Source organism: Pinus tabuliformis, chromosome 9, assembly GCF_031772625.1.
Source record: "Pinus tabuliformis cultivar Carrire ecotype Pingquan chromosome 9, CPIR1, whole genome shotgun sequence".
NCBI classification, from domain to species: domain Eukaryota; kingdom Viridiplantae; phylum Streptophyta; class Pinopsida; order Pinales; family Pinaceae; genus Pinus; species Pinus tabuliformis.
Window position 1 is genome coordinate 1,234,945,015 of NC_142307.1, and position 18,219 is coordinate 1,234,963,233.

Sequence of the window (18,219 nt, forward strand, 5' to 3'; positions counted from 1 at the left end):
TCACACTGTTTCTAAGGAAAGCGGCTCGATATATATACTTTGTTGTCTTGCCAATGAATCTCGTGTTACTAGATCCTGAGATGATTCACTGTTCTATGACTTTCTTGTCACAAGAGTTTAGATATCACTATAATTGCAATATGCAATAGATCACTGTAGTTCAGATATACGCTCGCTCTATAGTAGCATTGTTGGGTGCCACTTTTTGATGTTATTTTAGTCACATTACCTAACCTTTGACCATATTTTCCTTCCATATGTCTCCTTTACAATCCATAATTACTTGAAACTGACCATCTTAGGTGTTGGGTGCAAGAATTGCGCTTAAGCAAACTCCTCAACACTTAATTGTCAACCCAGGGGTTTTGTAAACTTAGAGACGAAGCACAGGCAATGTCAGAAGTGGCATGAACTTTTCCTATTCCTAATCCTACTTCTTAAAGTAAATGTATGCAGAATCAAATAGAAAACAATCTTAAAGGTAATTGACACCAAAGCAACTCTAGTGCTAGAATGTAAAAGAAAAATTTGCAAGTAAATCAAGTAAAGGAGTTTTCACACAACTGGAAGCAATCTTAAATGCTAGAATGAAATGCTATGTTTATCTTCAAATAGATGGCTAACAGTGTAACAAGTGGGCCCTTGCAGAGATCTGTTTTCCTCTTGATCTTCCTTCTACACAAACAACATGTTCTTGTACTATTGCAATCTGCTTGCACTAGTGCAGGTACAGTGCCTCTGTGTAAAAGTATATTTTACCTCCCTTACTGAAGATTTATGTCTTTGTGGAGGTGCTCTAAGCCTCAGGGCTTAGAGCACTCTGTTTCTGTGACAAGAGACCAGCTCTTGCACCAAGGCAGAGTTTCCTTCACCAAAGTTTCCAATTTACTTTCGAAAAGATTGAAAGACGTGCTGAAAAGAATTGCAATTGCAAACGAAATTCTGAGATAAATTATCTATGGAAAAGAAATGATTTAATTAATTAAATCTTGCAATGGAAGTAAACTTCATGAAATGAAAGAAACTCGAAGTAATCAAAGCAGTAGTCTAAGTGATCTGCATGTATCAACTAGCTTCGGCAATCCACTTAAAATGTTTTTGTTCTTTGTTCATAAGTCATAAAATGCAAGTATAAAGTGTCTATGATAAATTCATGTAATCATTCTCAAATCCTTCAGAAATTCACTCTTAATGTTAAGGATGATTACTGAAATTAATAATATATTTGCTTGCAGAAACAACTTAAAATGGTAAGCAGTAAGAGAAATGAAATATTTGCTGTGAAAGGAATAACTGAACCAGAGTGTAGGAAACTACATGCACTGGTACAGGAAGAGGCTTCCTACACGATCCAAGCGGAAGCAAATCAAGACCAGAATTGTGAGTAAAGAAATACATGAAAGGAATTACAAGAAAGAAATAAACTCAATCAACTTCCAAGCCACGATCCGCTCACACTTAGCTACGAAATAGATTTAAATCATAACTTCAGAAGTAAATATAAAAGCTGTTCACACCACGCAACTGCAAAGGGAAATATTCACACAGTCTTTCCAAATGACGAAAGCACAAGGGTAAACGAGTTGGATTGGTTGGGCCCTAGCCAACCAGTTCGTTTCCCGTTTAAGAAATGAGACGATTCAACACTCAAGTACGCATGAAAGATAAATTAAACACAACGTATGAATAACATAGCAAGTTCCTTGTATTATTTGATCAGCAAATGTACATAGTAGTGCGATTCTAGCCTAGAGTTGAGGGTGATAGAAATTACATAGAAAATGAAATTACAGCCTAAGGAACGCTACCTAGTTCTACCTACAATCTAAATTTTATACATTCTTTCGACCTTAATTGTATTCCACTAATTACAATCATTTTCCTATTTAGGCCTTTCGGCCGAACGGACTAACAACCAAACATTACAAAACGGTTATCAGTTATAATAGAACGTGTACTTCGCTGGCCGTAGACCATCTGATCTTGAATTTATCCAGGATAAAGAATTAAAGGTATTATAGACTCATGTGCATGGATGTGCCTATGTTACTTATGCAACGGATCGATAAGATTTATAGAATACATAGACACTGAGGCAATCAGAGAAAACATAACAGTCAAACATGTAAACAAAACAAGTTTAATAAGGAGTTCACCCAATGCTCCTAGGCTATGTCTCCTGGTCCAGCCTTTCAGTGGTGGCCTATCTATTATGTTTTCAAGCAGAGTTTTTACAACAGTGAGCTTGATTCGAGACTCACTAAACAGAATGAAGTCAGTAGGAATGGAGTGCACAGACTCTCCTTACTGAAACTTGACCTCTGAGGGTCACAGTAGTATGACAGGCCTATGCCGAGGAGTTTTCTTGAACCTCTCAAGCCTTCAATGGAGTACATAGACTCTCTGACTCTCTCTGGCTCTGTCTGGCTCGATTCTGCCTTTAGGTCAGCTCGGATTCTACTCTCTATTTTCTGCTATTAGCTTCTTGCATCTTTGTGTGTGCCTCTTGGTGTTTCTCTTCTGTCTCCCCTCTGCTTTTGTCAGGTCATGGCTTTAAATCCAGTCTGTTCTTTGACTGCTCATTTCTGCTTCCTGGTCTTCTGGTTTCCTTACCTCTGTCCATTCGAATTCCTCTGCCCTGCGTCATCATCACTGGGTAACGCCTCGCAGGGAGATGGCCCCCTGTTTCCCAACGAACTGGGTGTCAGATTCCTTGAATCATTTTTTAATGGCTGTTAATTTCGTTTGCTTCAAGATCACCCGTGAATCATGAATCGTTTGCTAACTCATCATCCACATCGGACTTCAAATTCCCTCTCATCTTGCTTTTGACCTATCAAATCCGGTCAGTCATCGAGACGCATCTTTGCCATTGATCTGGGCCCCCCAGATCCTACGGTCGTCCTTCATATCAGGCGGATAAGTCACACGATGTTTACCCGTCTGATGCAGGCGGTTTTCTCTGTCGTCCATCGAACGCATGTCGCTCGATGTGTGGCATCAAGCGGGACTCCATCAAAATTGCTTACGGCCTCGAGGCCTTCCGATATCCCATCGGTTTGTGGAATCTTGCGCTACGAAACTGAAACAATTACTTTTCCATTTTTCATAGCGATTTCCGGTCCGTGTGCTTTGGGGCTTTCCTTCACTAAGGGGGACGCCCTCTAATCGTGTATCAGAACCACCCCCGTTTCTTGATTTGGCCTCCAGTTTGGCCAATTTATGCTAGTGCGCATTACCATGGGCCAAAGGTCTGCACACTCGACTGAGGGTCCTCGTTGCTCCGCTCTAGCCACAACTACCACTGTTACGAGGATTCCTTCTGATAGCTTTGATTTTTCTAGGACTTGAATCTTTTAACATAATTTGAAACAGTCATGAAAACTTAGAGAGTTTTTAAGATCCAATTCAGATCACGACCTTCCCACTGAAAAAGCTTTTGGACCACCAAAATTTGGTTTTCTTTTAATCATCAATCAAGTGAGGGTATTGCTTCCTCGCTTGCTCAATTTCTATCCATTTCGCACTTCTTGGTTTTGAACCTTTGAGTCCGATCTTGAGGTACTCAACATTCCCTCTGTGTGTAGTCTTACCTTCCTATCCAGAATTGTATCTTCCTGCAACTCATTAAGATATTCAGGTAACAGATCATCAATAGAAGGCAATTGACTCTATTCTTCGGGATCTTTGATTAATGAAGGTTCAAATAGTCTCAAGCTGTTTGCATTAACGACTGAGTAGATGTGCATGTAAGCTGGTAGATCAAGGCGAAAAGCATTCTCACCAATTTTCTCAAGTATCTTGAAAGGTCCATACCTTATTGGCTTTAGCTTCTTACCTTCACCTTGCATTCTGTCTTTTCCAATATACATCCAGACTTGATCACCAACTTGGAAACTATGCTCCATCCGATGCTTGTCATGCCTTGCCTTGTACTTTGCTTGGCTCTTTTCCAGCTGTCCCTGTACTGCTTGGTGAATCTCTTGGATTTTTTTGATGAACTTGGTTGCCTTGTCCACATCACTGTGTCCATCAACTACTATGTCTTTACCAAAGACAAAATCCAAGGGAGACCTTGGTGTGAAACCAAAACAGGTCTCGAAAGGAGATCTCTGTGTAGAAGAATGTTTAGCTCGGTTGTAAGCATGTTGCACATAACATAAATGTTCATCCCAAAGTTTGGGATGCTTGCTGCAATAGCCTCTGAGCAACTGGATCATTGTCCTGTTGACCACTTCTGTTTTCCATCTAGTTGCGGGTGAAAAGCTATGCTCCTCTTTAGCCTAGTGTCCATCAATTCCCACAAACTTGACCAAAATTTCCCAACAAATCGGCTATCTCGATCAGATATTATGGAAGTGGGTAATCCAAAATGAACCCATACATGCTGAAAGAACAAATTTGCAGTTTTTTCAACTATAATATGTTTGTTACAAGGTATTAAAATACACATTTTGCTGAACCTATCCACAACAACATATAAATAGTCATGACCTTTCCTAGATTTAGGCAGTCCTCCAACAAAGTCCATGGAAACACTTTCCCAAGGATGAGAAGGAACTAGTAGTGGAGTGTACAAGCCTAGTTTTCTATTGCTGGGCTTGCTTTTAGCACACATGATACACCCTCTTACATATATAGAAACTATCTCATTCATTTTTGGCCAATAACAAAATCTTTGCAGCTGTGCAACTGTTTTACTTACACCAAAGTGACCTGATATTAGAGACGTGTGTGCTTCTCAAATTATCTTTACTCTTTTAGTTTGTGGAATGCATAGCTTCCCAAAATGATACAAGAGTTGGTCCTTAACATGATAATCCAATTCTTCTACTTGTTTGCCTTGACTTAAAGTTGCATATACATCTTTAAAATCTATATCTTGAGGATGTTGTTCAATGTAGCTCTCATGCAATACTAAATTATGCTTAAGTATAATAGATGCATTTATAATTGGTCTAGATAACATATCTGCAACTTTATTGTGTATGCCCTTTTTATATCTGATGACTAAATGAAACCGTTGTAGAAAACCCATCCATCTATAGTGTATTGATTGCTGCAACTTAGTTTGGGAGTGTAGATATTGAAGTGGTTGATGATCAGTATGTATAACTATCTCTTTTCCCATTAAGCAATGTTTCCACTTTTTCACACTCTGTACTAATGCATAAAATTCTTTATCGTATGTGGGATAGTTAACTACTGCAGAATTAAATGTCTCATAATGATAACATATGGGTTTACTGTGCTGCATCAACACTGCTCCCATGGCATAATCACTGGCATATGTTTCAATCTCAAATGGTATTTAAAGATTGGGCAGTGCTAGTACTGGTGTTGTACTAATCTTTTCTTTCAAGGTGTCGAAGGCTTTTCGCTGTTTTCCTCCCCACTGAAACACCTTGTTCAATCTTGTTAAAGCATGTAAGGGAGCTGCAATTAAGGAAAAGTTAGAAATAAACTTTCTCCAATATTGTGCTACCCCTAAGAAGCTTCTGACTTCTATAGCAGATTTGGGTTTAGGCCAGTTTACAATGACTGCAACCTTAGAGGGATCTATATTCAATTCACTACACCCTACTATATGTCCCAAATAATTCAAAGACGTTTTTCCAAATTCACATTTTGAGAGTTTAACATAAATATTTTCTCTTTGAAAACATCTAGAGTCTGATTAACATGCTTTAAATGTTCTTCCCATGTTTTGCTAAATATAAGAATGTCATCCAGATATACAATAACAAAATCATCAAGAGAAGGTCTGAGCACATCATTCATTACTCTCATGAAAGTAGCAGGAGCATTAGTTAAGCCAAAAGGCATAACCAACCACTCATACAATCCCTGCTTTGTTTTGAAAGCAGTCTTCCATGCATCTTGCTCTGCAACTCTGACCTGATGATAGCCACTATGCAAGTCTAACTTGGAAAAATAAATAGCTTCTTTCAACTGATCTAATAGATCATCTATGCGAGGAAGGGGATAACAATTTTTTATCGTTATCTTATTCAATGCTCGGTAATCAATGCACATTCTCCACGAGCCATCTTTCTTTTTCACCAAAACAATTGGAGACCCACATGGTGATGTGCTAGGTCTGATGAACCCCTTCTCGAGTAGCTCCTGTACCTGCTTCTTGATTTTTTCATTCTCTAAAGCGAACAACCTATACATTCTGATGTTAGGCAATGGAGCATCTTGCTGCAAATTAATATCATGCACTATTTCCTTTTTGGGTGGCAAACCTTTAGGTTCTTGAAACAATACATCATATTCTGAAACAACTTTTTCTAAACCAGCTTGCTGTTTAGTGTCACAGCCCTCAAATACATTGGTTTTATCAGGTTCTTTTCCTTTACAACCATCAGTAAAAATTGTTTGCATGAATTTACAATTTATTTCATCTGCCTTGAGTTTATGAGAGTATAATTATTCTTGAGCTTATGAGCTCTTACAATATATTCAATTACATCTTTAACGAGTAGATACTTGTTCTCAGCTCTATAGAAAATAGCTTTTCTATCATACAAGTAAGGGCTTCCTAAAACAATTCCACATATATCCAAAGGAAATATATCTAACTCAACCTCATCTACAAATGCTGACCCAAAAGAAAACTTAAGTTTACATTGTTTAGTCACTTGTAGCTTTTCTTTATCACATAGCCAACCTAATGGATATGGTTTCTTGTGAGGTGTGGTTAGTAATCCCAACTTCTTTACAATTGCTTCAGAAATTAAATTTACTTGTGATCCACTATCAAACAAAGTATCAATCTTTTAATGATTGGAAATAACTCGAATATGAAAAAGCTCATGTATTTTTCTCTCATTTTCTTCATTATCATTAGATTGTGCAGAATTACTAGTAGATGCTTAAGAATTTTTACCTTTTATACCTGTGGCTGCGATTGTTGCTTCATCTCCTGAGTCTGACCCCAAATCCTTTTGAATATCTACAATATTCTTCTTCTTCTTGCCCTCGAACTTCTTAGGTTTCAAATCCGGATGCAGAATCCAGCAGTGTTCATCATCATGCTCATCCTTCTTACAGTGAGTGCATGAAGACTTGCTTTTCTATACAGTGTTTGTCTTCCTCTCTTTCCATTTATGTTTTCTTTTCTCCTTATATTTGCTTGCAGTGGGTTTGATGATCCCCCAACTTCTGGTTCCCATTCTTACCTCTAACTTCTAGATGCGTAGCCTGAACGGATACCTCATCTATGCTAGTGGGATTAAACATGAGGATAATGTGCCTCATGTAGCTGTGTAGACCACCTATATACTTCAACGGAGTCTCAGGTGAGTCTAAAGAAATTCCTAGAATCAAAGCTCTTTTCCTAAATTCTTGGGTGTAACCTTGTACACTTTTCCCTTTTAGTTGTTGAAGAGTTTTCCAACTCATCATGGCTTGCTGCATGTAGGCTAGTGGATAGAATTTCTTTTTAATTGCAGAAACAAATTCACTCCAGATAGAAAGAATCTTACCATGTTTCTTCATGTCATCTTGTGTCCTGCCTTCCCACCATACCAAGGCAGTGCCTCCAAGGCGTAGGTTGGCCAACTGAATCTTACTCTTGTCTGATTCAATTCTCTGCACTCTGCAATAAACATTAATCTTTCTAATCCAATTATCCAGCTTCTCTGCATTCAACTCTCCATCATATATTGGTAAATCAAATTTAACATCTAATTTAATCAAAGATGTCTTCTTTTTATTTTCAGGGCTATTAGGAGGCATGAGAAATTTTTCTTCTTTCCTTTGCCTTTAGAGTGGTCATGGAGGAGAGATTCTTCTACTCCTTATTTTTGCTTTGATCTAGTTAGCATTCAACAAAAAAATCCAGCACAAGCTTGTCTAACCTTAGTAACCTAGAGCTCTGATACCACTTGATCTGGAATTTATCCAGGACAAAGAATTAAAGGTATTACAGACTCATGTGCATGGATGTCCCTATGTTACTTATGCAACAGATCAATAAGATTGATAGAACACATAGACATTGAGGAAATCAGAGAAAATATAACAGTCAAACATGTAAACAAAACAAGTTTAATAAGGAGTTCACCCAAGGCTCCTGGGCTACATCTCTCGGTCCAACCTTTCAGTGGTGGAATCTCTATTATGTTTTCAAGCAGAGTTTTTACAATAGTGAGCTCGATTCGAGACTCACTAAACAGAATGAAGTTAGTAGGAATGGAGTGCACGAACTCTCCTTACTGAAACTCGACCTCTGAGGGTCACAATAGTATGACAAGCCTATGCTGAGGAGTTTGCTTGAGAGGTGGAGTACACAGACTCTCTAACTCTCTCTGCCTCTGTCTGGCTCGATGTTGCCTTCAGGTTAGCTCGGCTTCTACTCTCTGTTTTCTGTAATTATCTTCTTGCATCTTTGTGTGTGCCTCTCTGTGTTTCTCTTCTGTCTCCCCTCTGCTTCTGTCAGGTCATGGATTTAAAGCCAGTCTATTCTTTGAATGCTCGTTTCGGCTTCCTGGCCTTCTGGTTTCCTTACCTCTATCCATTTGAATTCCTCTGCTCTGCGTCATCATCACTGGGTAACGCCTCGTAGGGAGGTGGCCACCTGTTTCCAAGCGAATTAGGTGTCAGATTCCTTGAATCATTATTTAATGGCCGTTAATTCCATTTTCTTCAAGATCGCTCGTGAACCATGAATTGTTTGCCAACTCATCATCCACGTCAGACTTCAAATCCCCTGTCATCTTGCTTTTTGACCTGTCAAATTCGGTCAGTCATCGGGACGCATCTTCACCATTGATCTAGGCCCCCTAGATCCTACGGTCATCCTTCATATTAGGCGAACAAGTCACACGATGTTTACCCATCCGATGCTGGCGGTTTTCTCTCTCATCTTCCAGACGTGTGTCGCTCGATGTGTGGCATCAGGCGGGACTCAGTCAAAACTGCTTACCGCCTTGAGGCCTTTCGATATCCTTCCGGTTTGTGGAATCCCATGCTATGGAACCGAAACAGTTACTTTTCCATTTTTCATAGCAATTTCGGGTCCGAGCACTTCAGAGCTTTCCTTCACTGAGGGGGACACCCTGCGATACGCAATTAGTGCTTAGAAACCACCCCCGTTTCTTGATTGGCCTCCGGTTTTGCCAGTTTGCGTTAGTGCACGTTACCATGGGCCAACGATCTGCGTGCTCGACCGAGGGTCCTCGTTGCTCCTATCTGGCCACAACTAAAACTGTTACGAGGATTCCTTCTGATAGCTTTGATTTTTCTAGGACTGAATCTTTTAGCATAATTTGAAACAGTCATGAAAACTTAGAGAGTTTTTAGGATCCAATTCAGATCACCATCCTTAGCAAATATCCCTGAGTGTGCGCCACCGATATCCATCCTAAGTTAATCAACAACCGAACTTGGAGTCATGGATCAAAACGTCCGCGTGGAAAGATTCAGCTCACGGAAATCTCAGAACAATCATCATTGGCAGTGCAGGAATCTGCCTGCCCTGATCATGCTAACTCATAATTAACACTTAGTTTCTCAATTACTTCTAGAAAATTAACATAAGTTACAAGAGGTACTTAATAGGCATGAAATCTATGTAAAAATGATTAATAATGCACTTTAGTAAATCTTAATGTAAGATACGAAGCATATGTAGGAATAGGTAGTTATCTTGGACTAGTGCAGGAAAGAGAGGTTTAAGTCAAGATAAAACAAAGGTTAATGTTTATAGAAGTGGGGTAAAAATAGAAAAATTTGGGACACCAACATCCTTCGATCCCTAAGCTGTTGTGTGTCCTCACACAACATTTTACCTTCTGCAAAAAAATCCTCAAAAAATGAGTGGCCAACCCTCAATCCTGAACTTCAATGCTTATTCTTGCTTTCACTATCTTTGGCTTTTTACCTCAGGCTCTTCTCAGCTAATTAGTCACCTTCTTGAGGCATTTGTAGCATTTGGAAGCTCGATACTTCCATACTTTTACTTGCTTCTTTTGCCTTTTTACCTCTACAAGTAGCTCTACCTCACTTTTCTTCTGCCAATTTTGCTCCTTCATGACCTGGTTCAAAGCCTCCAGGTCATGAACTTGCTGCTCCAAATCTACTATTCGGTTGTTGAGGTAGAGAGTGGAGGGTTCCATGCTCAGGTATTCAGGTGTAAATGTCTTCTCTGCAATGGACTCGAAATAGGTCCCATCGTTGTCAAGGTCAAGGCCATCCAATGTCTACATTATGACGTCGTCGAAGGTTTCTGCACTCGGGGTTTCCTTGTCACCGAGGGTTTCGATGCCCTCCACAACCTTCGTGCCAAGGGTTTCAGTACCTTGTGCACTCAATTCCTTATGGTTTTCAATGCCCTGTTCTTCCAGTTCCTTAGGGGATTTAGTACCCTATCCATTTGACCCAACAGGGGTTTCAGTACCCTGTCTTTCTAAAATAGTAGGGGCTTCAGTACCCCATTCTTCTAAAACAGCGGGGCTTTAGTACCCCATTCCTCAAAATCATTGAGGGTTTCAATGTCCGGTTCACTAAAATTATCGAGGGTCTCTATATGTTATTCCTCTTCATCCTCATGACCCTCTGCTTGGACTTCACCTGTACTCGGTGTCATCTTCCTCTTCCTTAATTTGTTGACAAAAGTTGACAACAATACATCGTCTTCCACGTTCTCTTCATCTTCCATGGTGTGTGTTGCTACATCTGCAAGCACTGAAAGGTTATGAACTTTAGGGGAAACTTGGGGTGATTCATCAATTATAATCGGAGAGCTCAACTGGTTCGTCCCTTGAGAGACTGTCTTCTTCCTCACCGAGGTTCTGGTCTTTCTCTTCTTAGCTGAGGGTGGAGTGTTTTTGACAATCTTCCTCCCTGCTTGCACTGGTGTGCTTTCACCTTTCTTCTTGGCAAGAGACGATGTCTCTGCTTTCCTTTTCTTACTTGTACTCGTGCTAGCAAACTTCCCTGCACTCCTTGCCCGAAACTCTTTCAGGAATGCTCCCCAGGTTACTCCTTTTTCTTCCAGCTTCTTCTTGACCAGGATTGTGATAAGCCCATGATGGTATAGCTTGCTTGCAACTTGGCTTGCATTCCCACTCTACATGCCCTTCGCCATTTTCTCAAGACTTCTAAGTAGGTAGTAAGGGAAATTAATCAATTTTCCCGACTCGAAGTGCAACAACAGTCGAAGGTGATATACGAATGCCAATGTGTAACGTCCCTCACTAGTCACGAATTTCTGTAGTATGAACAGGAGGTCTCGCCACTTCTCGATCATGGCACTCTGCGGAAGTCCCTTCCTCCAGTAAACCTTAAGCTTCTTGTCAACCACGAACCGGTGCCATCGTTTCCTCCCGAGCTGCTCCTTTTTAAACCAATGCTCCCTTGTAAGTGGCAAGCCTGTAGCTTGCACAATAGACTCCTCTGTGACTTCAAACTTCAACGAGCCGACCCTAACTCGGCCTCCTTTGAATGTCTTCGCGAACTCTAGTACCACAGCCATGTCAAACCCGTCAAACTTCTGTAAAAATGGTAGGAACCCAGATTCTTGCAATAGTGCAAGACTGTTCTAGTATTCTGCAGTTTTCTCAATATTCTACAAAGACAACGACTCACTCCTTATAGGTCCCATGTCGAACTGCACTTCCCCCTTTCTGGTCACAACCTTGAAATAATTCCAGCGAGTGACACCGATGCTTGCCGAGAGCTTTATGCCGGAGGTTCGTCACCGTTCGTCTTTTCAGTCCCACTCACCCGGTCATGATGAAAGAAACTCTTCGTATTAGGTGCAGATTCATATCAACCTACTGCAGGGTAGTCATAATGATTGGGTGTAGTGGAGGTTTATGCGGCGGGGGCATAACGGTTATAATGATCAGGTTACGGGGTAAGGTAATAATGAACAAGCAATGCGAAATTATTTTAAGGAAGGTGAATACAGGCTATCAGACAACAATACTATCCCACAGTCTGCCTTGTAATTTAATCAAGACATACTTCAACACTTATTAAAAAATTTAGATTTCAGAACCCTATACACCTTGCACTTTAAAATTTTTTCCTAAGTTAGTAAATGATGAAACAGAGTATTAATTGAAACATGCAATGCTATGATATATTAGTACTCATGTGCAGGAAAATAAAGATCCATAAACATCCTTTATAAGACACTCTTGGACTGTGTGAGTTTTATTTTACACTTTCTTTCACAGTTAGCTGCATTCCTGCACTAAACCTTCTTGCACTACGCGTCTTGCACTAGGGACTTTTACCAAAAAAAAAAATTCTGATAGAACATAATTCTGTAGTTGGACTAATTTTTTTTGCCTCAATATACAAGAAAAATTTATTCAACATCTTTTGGTGTTTCATGAGCATGCCTTCTAGATTGAATGCACCAAATTTTGCAATAAATTTATGAGGGAATAAAGAAATGGGAAGGGGGTAATTTTTTTTTGAATGGGAAGGAACATTACAACAGGGATTCCAAAAACAATATCACCAAGGGGGATAAATGAAATGGGATGTGGAAAAAATTCAAGGGAAAAGAGGGATTTATTGAAATCGGGCAAGGGTAGTTTTCTTAGAAGAAATAGGAAGGTAATTCATTGGGGATTTTAGAAAAGAAACTAGTGGGAATTTTCGAAATGGAAAATAGAAGAAAGGAAAAGTTTTTACCTTGAAATCTTCCTGCACTGGTGCAGGAAAAAGTAATTGCAGTGGGAAGTAAGCGTTTACTTGAATAAAAATTTCCATGCTAGTTACCCCAAACTTGGGTAAGTGCTCAGTTTCGTGAACCTGCTTCTTCTTGGTGGCAGCCAACATATCTAAAAGATCAAGTAACATTCCCTTTTTATTAAAATTTCGATCTTCCTGCCAGCATGCTAGTTTTTAGGTTGATCCTTCTACAATCATGTCAGTCAACTGATTTTCATAATTACAATTTTTTTTTTCTTTTTTATACCTTTTATTTTTGTCATTTTTTTTCTTTTTATTTTTCTTTTATTATTTTTTTAATAAGGACAAGAAGGAATCAAATCTTCGACAGGTTGGTGTTACCACCTACCAACTCCTTTTCAAATGGTTGTTGGACTTGCTGCATGAAATCTCCTTTAGTAAGGGGCTGAAAATATACCTTCAATCTATGCCCGTTTACCAGGAACACAAAATTTCGTCCATCAATAGTTTTGATTTCTATCACTCCATTTTCGAACACTTTGACCACCTCATAGGGTCCCATCCAGCGTGTATGGAATTTTCCTTTAAAATATTTGAATCTAGAATTGTAAAGGAGTACCCAATCACCTGGTTGGAACTACTTCATTTGAATGGACTTGCCATGCCACTTCTTGCGCTACTATTGATCAAAGATGTTTTTTTGAACAACATCCCTTCGGACTTCATCTAACTCATTCAATTGTAGAAGATGTTGTTGTTGTGCTTTAGAGAGATCCAACCTTAATTGGACTGCAGTCCTGAAAGTCTTGATCTGGAATTCTATCGGCAAGAGGACTTGTTTTCCGTACACCAGCTCATATGGTGTGTGTCCTGTGTTGTTTCTCCAAGTGGTTCGATATGCCCACAATGCTTCCAGTAATTTGTCAGCCCAATCCTTTCTGTGCATATTTACCATTTTTGTGAGGATGGACTCAATCACCTTATTCGTGGACTCCACCTGACCATTTGCTTGCAGGTGATACAATGTATATTTCTTGCGCCGTATTTTGTACTGCTACATCACACCCTGTACCAAATTAGAAATAAACTGCGGTCCATTGTTAGAAACAATTTCTCTATGCACACCAAATCTAGTAAATATTTCAGTAAAAATAAAATCAACAACAACTCTTTCAGTAGCAAAAGAAATAACTTTTGATTCTACCCATTTTGTAACAAAATTTGTACAAACCAAGATATGCTTTTTATTTGATGATGTTGGAATTATTGGTCCTACGAAATCAATGGCCCATTTTTCAAAAGGCTCAATCATAACCTGAGGACATAAAGGCATTTCATTGGTTTGATTAGGCTGGCCAACTCACTGACAACTATCACACCACTTGACATATTGTTTGGCATCCTTAAAAAAGGAAGGCCAAAAATAGCCAGCTCGTAACATTTTGTATGCAATCCACTTAACGACGAAGTGAACCTCGCAAGGTTCATCATGGGCATATTTTAAAATATCAAACACTTCTTCCTCTCTTACACATCTATGGATAATGAGATCTGCTCCAGTGTAAAAGAGGTCTCCTTGGATCTAGGAATATGCAACACTTTTCTGTATGATATTCTGCTTTTCACAAGTGAATAAATGAGGTGGTAATTTTCCAGTGACTAAATAGCTAGCTATGTTAGCAAACCATGGGGATTTTGTTGACACAACTAGGATTATTTAACCTTGAAAGAGAATATGCTACTACATTTGATTTTCTAGTCTATCAACAATAGTAATATTAAATTCCTGTAACAATAGTAACCACCTAGTCACTCTACCGCTAGTTAATGGTTTATTCATCAAATATCTTATTTTGGAATGATCAGTATGCACAAAGACTTCATATCCTATAATATAATGTCTAAATTTATTAATGGAAAAAATTATAGCTAAACACTCTTTCTTGGTAACTATATAATTGAGTTCGGTGGGTGACAAGCTTTTACTAATGAAATAAATAGCATAAGATTGTTTGTCTTCTTCTTGTCCTAAAGTTGTGCCAATAGCAGTATCTGAGGCATCAGAGGAAATATGAAATGGCAGGGACCAGTTTGGTCCTCTCAAAATTGGTGCTTGGACTAATTTTTACTTCAATGTCTCAAAGGACTGTTGGCAAGCTATGGACCAAGAAAACTCACTATCCTTAGCCATAAGTTGGAAAAGGGGGTAGCTATCCTTGAGAAATTCTCAATGAATCTCCTATAGTAGCCCGCATGTCCTAGAAAACCTCTCACTTCCCTTTGAGTTTTGGGTATAGGGAGACTCAAAATGACTTCTATTTTTGTAGGGTCAACCTGGATACCTTTGTCGAAAATAAGATGGCCAAGAAGCATCCCTGACTTACACATTAATCTGCATTTCTTGTCACTCAAGGCGAGATGAGCTTCTTGGTAGCGAAGAAGCACTTTTTCTAGATTCTTGAGGGCTTCCTGAAATGAATCACCAAACACAGAGAAGTCATCCATATAGATTTCTACACACTCAAGGTCAACAAAAATAGCCAAGACTGCCCTTTGAAAGGTAGTCGGGGCATTACATAGCCCAAAGGGAAGCACTCGGTAAGAAAATGTACCCCATGGACATGTAAAAGTGGTTTTGTCTTGATCCTCAGGTGTTATCTGTATCTGGTTATATCTGCTAAAGTCGTCTAGAAAAGAAAAGTACTTCTTACCAGCAAGGGTATCGAGTACCTAATCGATGAAAGGAAGGGGGAAGTAATCTTTGAGAGTGGCCTTGTTCAATTCTCTGTAGTCAATACAAATGTGCCATCTCCCATCCTTTCTCGGACTAATACTAATGGAGAGACCCACTGGTTGTTAGAAATGGGATAGATAAAATCAACATCTAAGAGTTTTTGCAATCCTTCCTTTACAACATCTCTTAGAGCTGGTTTCATTCACCTTTGGGGTTGTCAGATAGGTTGGGCTCCATCCTGAATATAAATATGGCATGTACAAGTTTCAGGAGGGATGCCTTTCATATCTTCATAACCCCATGCAAAGGCATCAAGATGGTTTCACAAAAAATTCACAAGATGCTCTTGCTGGGAAGGATCCAAGTCTGAACTGATATACAAGGATTTACTTGGACTAATCTCAACAAGAGTGGTATCAGGCTCAAGAGTACACAGAGGTGTCGCTAGAGATGGTGGTGATGGAGGTAGAGAGTCATATCTTTCCTGAAAATCTAGACAAAAAATATGACTCAATGACTCAAAATTAGGCATGGTGTCTATGTTGTTTAGGAAGTCTTGAATCTCACCCTCCTGTGAGGACTCGACATTATGATGTATCAAGGAAACAGGCTGAGTCTCCTCATCACTACTATAGTCTAACCATAAAGTGTCTCGGAGCTCCTGAATGGATCTAGCGGGTGGATACAAGGTGACCTTCTTCTTGGAATCTCCATGGGAAATATACATATCACCAGAACGACATCTGATATAAGCATCGGTTGTAGCAAGCCATGGTCATCCCAAGATCAAGGGATGTCCTCCCACAGGATTCTTTGGTTGAAGCACAATGAAATCTGCGGGATATTCCCAAGAGTCTAGGGAAACGACCACATCATCTAGCACCCCTTCCAGCTTGATTTTAGATCTATCTGCTAGTTCAAGCACAGTGGGAGTAGGATGAATATGGACCAATCCAAGTTGATCCATGGTTTGCTTGGTCATAACATTAATGGCTACCCGTAGGTCTATAAGTACATTGGAGACAAGGACATCACCTATCTGAACAGAGACAATAGGGTTTCCAGGGTCGGTAATTTTCCATGTGCATACACCCCATCATTAACTCTGCTGCCCTACCAAAAAATTGAATAGTTTAAGGTTCAAATATTCTCCTTACTGGCTTCTTGAGACAGAGTTCCCTAATGATTTTTGTACAAATGGGGATCTCTTTAGTAGCTTGGAGCAAAGGTACGCTTATGAAAAGGTTCCTAAGCTCAGAAGCCAGGCTAGACTCAGGAATGGGGTCTTTCTTGTCCACAACTAACCTCTCTGCATAGGGAGGTCAGTTGGAAGAAGATGGAAAGGGCTCAGAAGGTACATGGATAAGCTGAATGGTGTCATCTTCTTTGGAATTGTTAGGAGTTTCCTCCCCTCGTTTCTCATTGATAATCACCATAGGCTGCTTTTGATTTTATGAGGTTACTACCTTCCCTGATCTCAATTGGAGATCATTGATTCCAACTGGCATAGACTGATATCTGGATGAAGAAAGCAGGTTCATAGAATGGATCATTTGTATTGCTTTATTATTGGGGTTGGGTAAAGGTTGAGCAGGCAGATGAAAAGGTTGAAACAATGGAGGTAAAGGTAATGGTGGCATAGGTTGACTCAGCTGAGGTAATGATGGTTGTGGCATTGGGTAAGGTGCATATGTAGGAGGGTATGATTACATAGGTGTAGGATAGGAATGATGTGAATGGTTTGGCCCTCTCCATCCTTGTTTCCAATATTGGGAGGGTTGTCCATACTAATATTGGTTCACATGTTTCCAATATTGGGAGGGTTGTCCATACTGATATTGGTTCAAGAACCATACCTGCACTTACCTGAGGCCAATTTCTTTGTGCTCCCATGGCATGCAGTGATTCAACTTCAGGTTGTCCACCCTCAAGTACAAATTCAAACCCAGGTATGGAGGGACATTTTTCTGTAGCATGGTTCTCTACACACATTGCACATCTATTAGTTTCTTTAATATCGAGAGGACATTCTCTTAAATGATTCTTTCTTCTACATCTTGGACAAAAAAAAGACAATGACTCTTTCTCTTCTAAAAGTTTTTGCTGAAACTTCAAAGAGTCTATTTTTTAACTAACAGTATTCATTATTTCAATTTCCATATTGTCCATTTTTTTTTTCTAATCCAATAATCATAACATCAGTAGATTCAGTTTTCCTGTTTCTATTTCGAATTCCTTTACTGGATCTATATTGGTTCCTCGAGAATTTCCTGCACAAGTCACAGATCTCATCAAAAGGTTTTTGAGCAATATCCCCTTGTCGTAATAGATTTAGATTATTCCTAGCATTATCAGTGAGCCCATGTAAGAACAAGGTTCTAATGGTACTTGGATCAAATTTGTGCTTTGACCTTTGGAGGATGTACAAGAATCTCTCCAAGTAGTCCTCTAACATCTCATCATCATATTGCACAATAGTAAATATTTCATCTTGAATATCTCTAGTTTTACAATATTCCAGATACTTCGATAAGAACACTCTCTTCATTTGCTCCCAAGAAGTTACCTCCTAGTCCCATGAACCAACGTAGTGTTGCGTCCTTGAGAGTTGCAGGAAACAACTTTAAATTCTAGGCATCAGATGAATAATCATAACTTCTACACAAAATATCAAACTCAAATAAGAAAGAGTCTGGGTCTTCATGTACCTTACCATAGAAATGAGGAAGAGCTGATGGTGAAATATTTTTCATTTGTACTTGTGTATTAGGATTCACAATCGGGAATCCGAAAGTGGACTGTTCCTCATTTACTTGATTTTCACCACT